This window comes from Polistes fuscatus, unplaced genomic scaffold (assembly GCF_010416935.1).
Source record: "Polistes fuscatus isolate 324 unplaced genomic scaffold, CU_Pfus_HIC Scaffold26, whole genome shotgun sequence".
Classification (NCBI taxonomy): domain Eukaryota; kingdom Metazoa; phylum Arthropoda; class Insecta; order Hymenoptera; family Vespidae; genus Polistes; species Polistes fuscatus.
This window is the reverse complement of record NW_025113103.1, coordinates 985,895-994,112: the sequence shown is the minus strand read 5'-3', so window position 1 is coordinate 994,112 and position 8,218 is coordinate 985,895.

The window sequence follows — 8,218 nt, the reverse complement described above, 5'->3', positions numbered from 1 at the left end:
AATTCATTCCACATCTTTGATAAGGTAGAAAGTCCGTCGTCATATCTGTAAAATAAAATAGAACAAAACGATAAGTTATTTGCAATATAATCCAAAATCATATAAAATAAAATCGAATAAAATGTAAATAAAAATAGATACTTACAATGCATTCCAATGGGATGAAATTCAATTGCACCATGGCGATGCACCTCGCGTGAATCTAAAAACGCGGTATAAACGAAAATAAGAAACTATAGATGAGTTTCTTATCGCGAAACCGAAATTTATTATACGGCGAACAACACTGATTCTAATTCGCGTTTGATTTTAATTTGTTTTACGCCCGATCACTGATTCTACACAACTAATTCAAAGACTGCTTTGCACACAGTCAATGCAAGTAGAAAAATCTTCATTGATGCACTGATTCTAATACGCGAACAGTCTGTGCGACTGTTTAAAGATAAAAATACAACTTTACTCGAACAAACTCTAATGCAATTACTGCATTGGTCGCAGTTAATTTAATATATAAATTTCAAAAATAGTTCGCGAACGCGACGGAATTAAAAGAAAACGAACGAACGTGCTTCTAATCCGTGATTTTAATTATATTTAACGATACAACACTCCCGTATATTGCTTCGCGCACGATAGCAATGCACGAACACTTGCAACACTTCACAAACACAATTCACAAACACTTCCAACACTGATATATTCCATGATGATCTGAAACAGAAATAAAAACAAAATTATAAATATCATTGTTGTAAGTAAAAAAATTATTATAATTATTGAGAAAGTGTTTAAAATAAAAATTGACTTACGTTTATTCTTCATTGATGAATGCACGATGGGTATCCTACCCTTAGGATGACGATGAGCACACGTTTAAACCGAATAAAAGAAACTTACGGAGTTTCTTAACCGAGCAAACGAAACTTTAACATGCGACGATCAACACTGACTTTACTTTCCGATTCTTTTGTATTTTATTTTTACGATGCAACACACGAGTACCTCATTGCCTACGCGCTCGATTGCAATGATGTTCTGAAACAGAAAAAGAAAAAGAACAATTAATATCATCTTATAATAAAAAACCATTAAAGTTATCATAGAAACGTTTAATAGGAAAATATACTTACTTTTAGTCTTCATTGATGACTGCAGGATGGGTATCCTACCCTTAGGATGACGATGAATAAAATAAAATTAAATAAAACTCTGAAAAGCTGAAACATACTAAAAAGATTATAGAACAATATATCCTGTGAATCATTCCTGAAGGCATTGCACACTTTTAAAGATATTTTATCATAAAGAATCAATATAAATTCAAGCAATATTAATTGCCTTTATCTCACTACTTGTATAAAATTACATATAAAGTATTTAATATCAGTAAAAATTGTTAATAAAAATCGATAACGTTATATATATAATAGTTTAATACGTCACGTCGTTAGATCTTATTGTTAGCTCGTTGAAGGAACGATCTGGAATGAACACGTAATCGCGTCCTTCATGTCGAACGTTCGGCTGTCTTCGTTTTGTTTTCGGCTGTCTTCGTTTCTTCTGTTCTCGCTTCGAGAAATTCCTGGAATATACGTACACATTCGTTATTGCCCGTAGATAGAATATTTTGTTTTCTTATTTTCTCTCTCTCTCTCTTCTCTCACTTTCGTTCTCACTCTTTGTATACATTTCTGTATGGTTTAAAAAAAAGAATAACGCTTACCTCGATGAATATGAAGATAAAAAAGAGTAAACACAATTGTTAGACTGAGTATATGTATTCCTGCTGGACTCTTCTAATGCTCGGTACCTAAAAAAGAAAAAAAAAGATTACATTAGTATAACATAAAGAAAATCAAATATATGAGTGTATGTGTACGAGCTACCTATACTTATGTATATATGCCTGTATGTGTGTGTATGTGACAGGAATCGAATTAATACGAAATACGATCTTTGAATACATAATTATGAAAAATAATTAATTAGAGCATCATTAAGATGGTAGTAATTATCGATACCATGAAAAAAGCTGGAAATTAGAAGAAATATTGTTAAGTAACATTGGTGAGATTGGCGGGACGTCGAGATATATCGATGTTACATTCTCATAGATATCTATCGAACTTTTCGATATTTCGTTTTGAAAACACTCACGTATGAAAATCTTGTGTGTAGCTATCGTTTGATATGTAATAGAAAGGTGTAAAATACTTTTCAATTACCTGAAATAAACGAGATGACGCAGTACGCTGGAACATATACAGCTGACAGAAAATGGCGTTTCCTCTACCTTTCCCCTGCGCCCCCTTCCGTTGCTACTGCGTTGTCTCTGCTGCGCATCTGCTGCGCGCGGTAGTATGCGCGGTAGTCAACTTTCAAAAAAAGTAGCGAAATCCGTTGACCAATGGCTACTTGAGATTTTACATTTTTTCCACCTATTATAGAAAAATATCGAATAGTTAAAAATAGGATATAGGAATATAAAAATTGTCGAAATATATACTTTATTAATCCAAACAATCAAAATTGAACATTATAAGTCGATATCCATAGAAATGATGCCGTAAAACAAGATATATATATCATTGCGTAGAAAAATGCATACCAATGTACATGGAATTTTTTTCTACGCAAATATTCTTTATCCTCGACATTATCGTAATCTTTCGATTATATCATTTGGAAGTCATTTGCTAGAAGAATCTATTAGTATATAGGAAGATTATTTACGTTAGAAAATATTTTTTAATTACCTGAGATTAACGGGACGACGTAGCATCCGTCCGATCTCCAGCACCGACGCCGCGAAAAGAAAGAGGAATGATCAGCAAAGAGCCCTGATTGGCTGATAATTATTGCAAAAGAAAAAGATGACCAATCAGAAATTCCCAATTACCATATAGAAATTTCACGCACACAAGCTTGCCATGTCACATATACGTAACTTGGCTTTCTTCATGACCACGCTAGTCAAGCTAGATATGATAATTTATTTATTAAATAAATAAAAGATTTATTCTATTTTCTATTTAATGTACACGTATCTTGTTAATATTTAAAAAATAACGAAAAGAATAAAGACAATATGCACTATAAACCTTATCACACTGCACAGAGAAACACACATAATCTATTTATTAAATAAATCAAAAATCCATTTTATCATTAATTATATATAATTATCCAATTTATAATTATTATTATATATATCCAATTAATAATTATTATTATCCAATTTATTTTTTTCTATTAGATGTATACGTTCTTTGTTAATATTTAAAAAATAACGAGTAAAATAAAGACAATATAGACTAAAAACTTTATCACATCAATACGTTCTGATTTAAACATTCCTTCAATTTTTATGTAATCGTTTAAACTAATATACATTTGTTTTAACATCCCTGTGCAATGATAACTTTGGATAATAAAATTTTCATCCAGAAGAATATTATATTAAAATTATTTTATATTCAAAGTATGTTAATAAGTATGTAATGTTTAAGCAAGTACATATGTGTTTTAACAATCTGAAATATAAGTAGAGTGTATCAGAATATTTAAAAAATTGTTAAATAATCGATAGGAATGTCTATTGTTGTCTAAAAGCTAGGAATATACGATCTATGTATCGTTCCCTTCGAAATCCACCGTTGAAATGAGACGTTGTCCTCTATGAAAGTACTTTTATTAAACTTTGTTTATCTGACTTTCCTAACGTTGCGCATGTGTATAAAAGGAATAATCCATCTAATCAATAAAATTTAAGATTATAACGTTATGATTTTCGTATTTTTATCATTTTTATGTATTTTTTTTATTGCTCCTGCACAGAGATAACTTCCAGGATTACATTTAGCTGCAATATAAGAAAAGTTCATTAGTGCATTATAATAATTATTAATTAATCGATGCTAGTGTCTATGCAATTTTTATACAATTGTTTAAATAAAACTACACTAAAAAGATGTAATTTTTATATATAAATTACAGCTAAGCAATTGTAAATATTGAATGAATACTAACTAATAAATTAACATGTAACAAATTACTTACTTTTTTTGGCATTTATTAACGTATATGTAAATGAAAAAAGAAAGTACATTTTTCTAAACAATTATAAAACCAATATAAAACAATGAATAAACAATATACTAATGGAAAATGTGAAGTTTACCTTTATGATAAAAGATAGTTGAGGTGTTTGCTTGTTTAAATACCAAAAATAAGGCATGTATTCATTTTAAAATCTTCCAAGTTCTTCTTTTATATATGTACTTGATACATGAAACGATAAGAAAGCCTAATTGATGCTGTGTAATTCCAAATCTTCAAATATTTGCAAATCTGAAAATCATAAGATTGTATTAGTAAAGTATCAAGCAAACTGAAAGAGTCTCTATATGTATTTGTATGATATTTGTATAAGATGTCACTCACTCTCTTTTTCTCCTTCTTATACTTTTTATAACAATCTTCTTTATGTTATAAAAGAAAAGACATAAACTTATCACAACTGACATCAATATAAAAAAGTAAACACAATTAGACTGACAATGAGTATGTGTATTCATGCTGTATTCTACCAATGTTTGGAAACCTAAACAAAAATATAAAATAACTTAGCATTGGTATAATATAAAGAAAATTAAATATATAAGTGTTTATTATACGTGTAACACTTTCCTTGTTAATATTTAAAAAATAATGCATAGAATAAAGATAATATACACTAAAAACTTTGTCACATTGCACAGAAAAACACAATTATATAGAAAAGAAACCACGTTGTTGATATTTATAAGACAATTGACATCACATTGCACAGAGAAACATAATCGTATAGATAAGAAACCACGTTATAGAAATCTTTAAAACAAATGACATAAAGCAATATAGCCATCCTTAAAGAATTAAAATAAATTGAAACAAAACAATTGACATCTCTCATACCAACGATGAAAGTATAAATTCCCATACTCTGTTTTGATATGGAAATACTCTTGTTATTTTAATTCTTGAAGGATGGCTACAATGCTGTATGTCAATTGTTTTTAAAATATCTGCAACGTTGTTTCTTTTCTATATGATTGTGTTTTTCTGAGCGGTTTTTAGTGTATAACCTCTTTATTTTATTCCTTATTTCTTAAATATTATAAAAGAACGTGTACACCTAATAGGAAAATTAAATTATTTTTGATTTATTAAATAAATAAATTTTTTGTGTTTTTCTGTGCAGTGTGATACAGTTTTCGTGCATATTGTCTTTATTATACACATTTGTTTTTAAATATTAACAAGGATAGCTTGATATTATACTAATACAATCTTATGATTTTCAGATTTGCAAATATTTGAAGATTTGGAATTACACAGCATCAATTAGGCTTTCTTATCGTTTCATGTATCAAGTACATATATAAAAGAAGAACTTGGAAGATTTTAAAATGAATACATGCATTATTTTTGGTATTTAAACAAGCAAACACCTCAACTATCTTTTATCATAAAGGTAAACTTCACATTTTCCATTAGTATATTGTTTATTCATTGTTTTAATATATTGGTTTTATAATTGTTTAGAAAAATGTACTTTCTTTTTTCATTTACATATACGTTAATAAATGCCAAAAAAAGTAAGTAATTTGTTACATGTTAATTTATTAGTTAGTATTCATTCAATATTTACAATTGCTTAGCTGTAATTTATATATAAAAATTACATCTTTTTAGTGTAGTTTTATTTAAACAATTGTATAAAAATTGCATAGACACTAGCATCGATTAATTAATAATTATTATAATGCACTAATGAACTTTTCTTATATTGCAGCTAAATGTAATCCTGGAAGTTATCTCTGTGCAGGAGCAATAAAAAAAATACATAAAAATGATAAAAATACGAAAATCATAACGTTATAATCTTAAATTTTATCGATTAGATGGATTATTCCTTTTATACACATGCGCAACGTTAGGAAAGTCAGATAAACAACGTTTAATAAAAGTACTTTCATAGAGGACAACGTCTCATTTCAACGGTGGATTTCGAAGGGAACGATACATAGATCGTATATTCCTAGCTTTTAGACAACAATAGACATTCCTATCGATTATTTAACAATTTTTTAAATATTCTGATACACTCTACTTATATTTCAGATTGTTAAAACACATATGTACTTGCTTAAACATTACATACTTATTAACATACTTTGAATATAAAATAATTTTAATGTGATATTTTTTTGGATAAAAATTTTATTATCCAAAGTCATCATTGTACAGGGACGTTAAAACAAATGTATATTAGTTTAAACGATTACATAAAAATTGAAGGAATGTTTAAATCAGAACGTATTGATGTGATAAAGTTTTTAGTCTATATTGTCTTTATTTTACTCGTTATTTTTTAAATATTAACAAAGAACGTATACATCTAATAGAAAAATAAATTGGATAATAATAATTATTAATTGGATATATATAATAATAATTATAAATTGGATAATTATATATAATTAATGATAAAATGGATTTTTGATTTATTTAATAAATAGATTATGTGTGTTTCTCTGTGCAGTGTGATAAGGTTTATAGTGCATATTGTCTTTATTCTTTTCGTTATTTTTTAAATATTAACAAGATACGTGTACATTAAATAGAAAAATAGAATAAATCTTTTATTTATTTAATAAATAAATTATCATATCTAGCTTGACTAGCGTGGTCATGAAGAAAGCCAAGTTACGTATATGTGACATGGCAAGCTTGTGTGCGTGAAATTTCTATATGGTAATTGGGAATTTCTGATTGGTCATCTTTTTCTTTTGCAATAATTATCAGCCAATCAGGGCTCTTTGCTGATCATTCCTCTTTCTTTTCGCGGCGTCGGTGCTGGAGATCGGACGGATGCTACGTCGTCCCGTTAATCTCAGGTAATTAAAAAATATTTTCTAACGTAAATAATCTTCCTATATACTAATAGATTCTTCTAGCAAATGACTTCCAAATGATATAATCGAAAGATTACGATAATGTCGAGGATAAAGAATATTTGCGTAGAAAAAAATTCCATGTACATTGGTATGCATTTTTCTACGCAATGATATATATATCTTGTTTTACGGCATCATTTCTATGGATATCGACTTATAATGTTCAATTTTGATTGTTTGGATTAATAAAGTATATATTTCGACAATTTTTATATTCCTATATCCTATTTTTAACTATTCGATATTTTTCTATAATAGGTGGAAAAAATGTAAAATCTCAAGTAGCCATTGGTCAACGGATTTCGCTACTTTTTTTGAAAGTTGACTACCGCGCATACTACCGCGCGCAGCAGATGCGCAGCAGAGACAACGCAGTGGCAACGGAAGGGGGCGCAGGGGAAAGGTAGAGGAAACGCCATTTTCTGTCAGCTGTATATGTTCCAGCGTACTGCGTCATCTCGTTTATTCAGGTAATTGAAAAGTATTTTACACCTTTCTATTACATATCAAACGATAGCTACACACAAGATTTTCATACGTGAGTGTTTTCAAAACGAAATATCGAAAAGTTCGATAGATATCTATGAGAATGTAACATCGATATATCTCGACGTCCCGCCAATCTCACCAATGTTACTTAACAATATTTCTTCTAATTTCCAGCTTTTTTCATGGTATCGATATTACTACCATCTTAATGATGCTCTAATTAATTATTTTTCATAATTATGTATTCAAAGATCGTATTTCGTATTGAATTCGATTCCTGTCACATACACACACATACAGGCATATATACATAAGTATAGGTAGCTCGTACACATACACTCATATATTTGATTTTCTTTATGTTATACTAATGTAATCTTTTTTTTTCTTTTTTAGGTACCGAGCATTAGAAGAGTCCAGCAGGAATACATATACTCAGTCTAACAATTGTGTTTACTCTTTTTTATCTTCATATTCATCGAGGTAAGCGTTATTCTTTTTTTTAAACCATACAGAAATGTATACAAAGAGTGAGAACGAAAGTGAGAGAAGAGAGAGAGAGAGAAAATAAGAAAACAAAATATTCTATCTACGGGCAATAACGAATGTGTACGTATATTCCAGGAATTTCTCGAAGTGAGAACAGAAGAAACGAAGACAGCCGAAAACAAAACGAAGACAGCCGAACGTTCGACATGAAGGACGCGATTACGTGTTCATTCCAG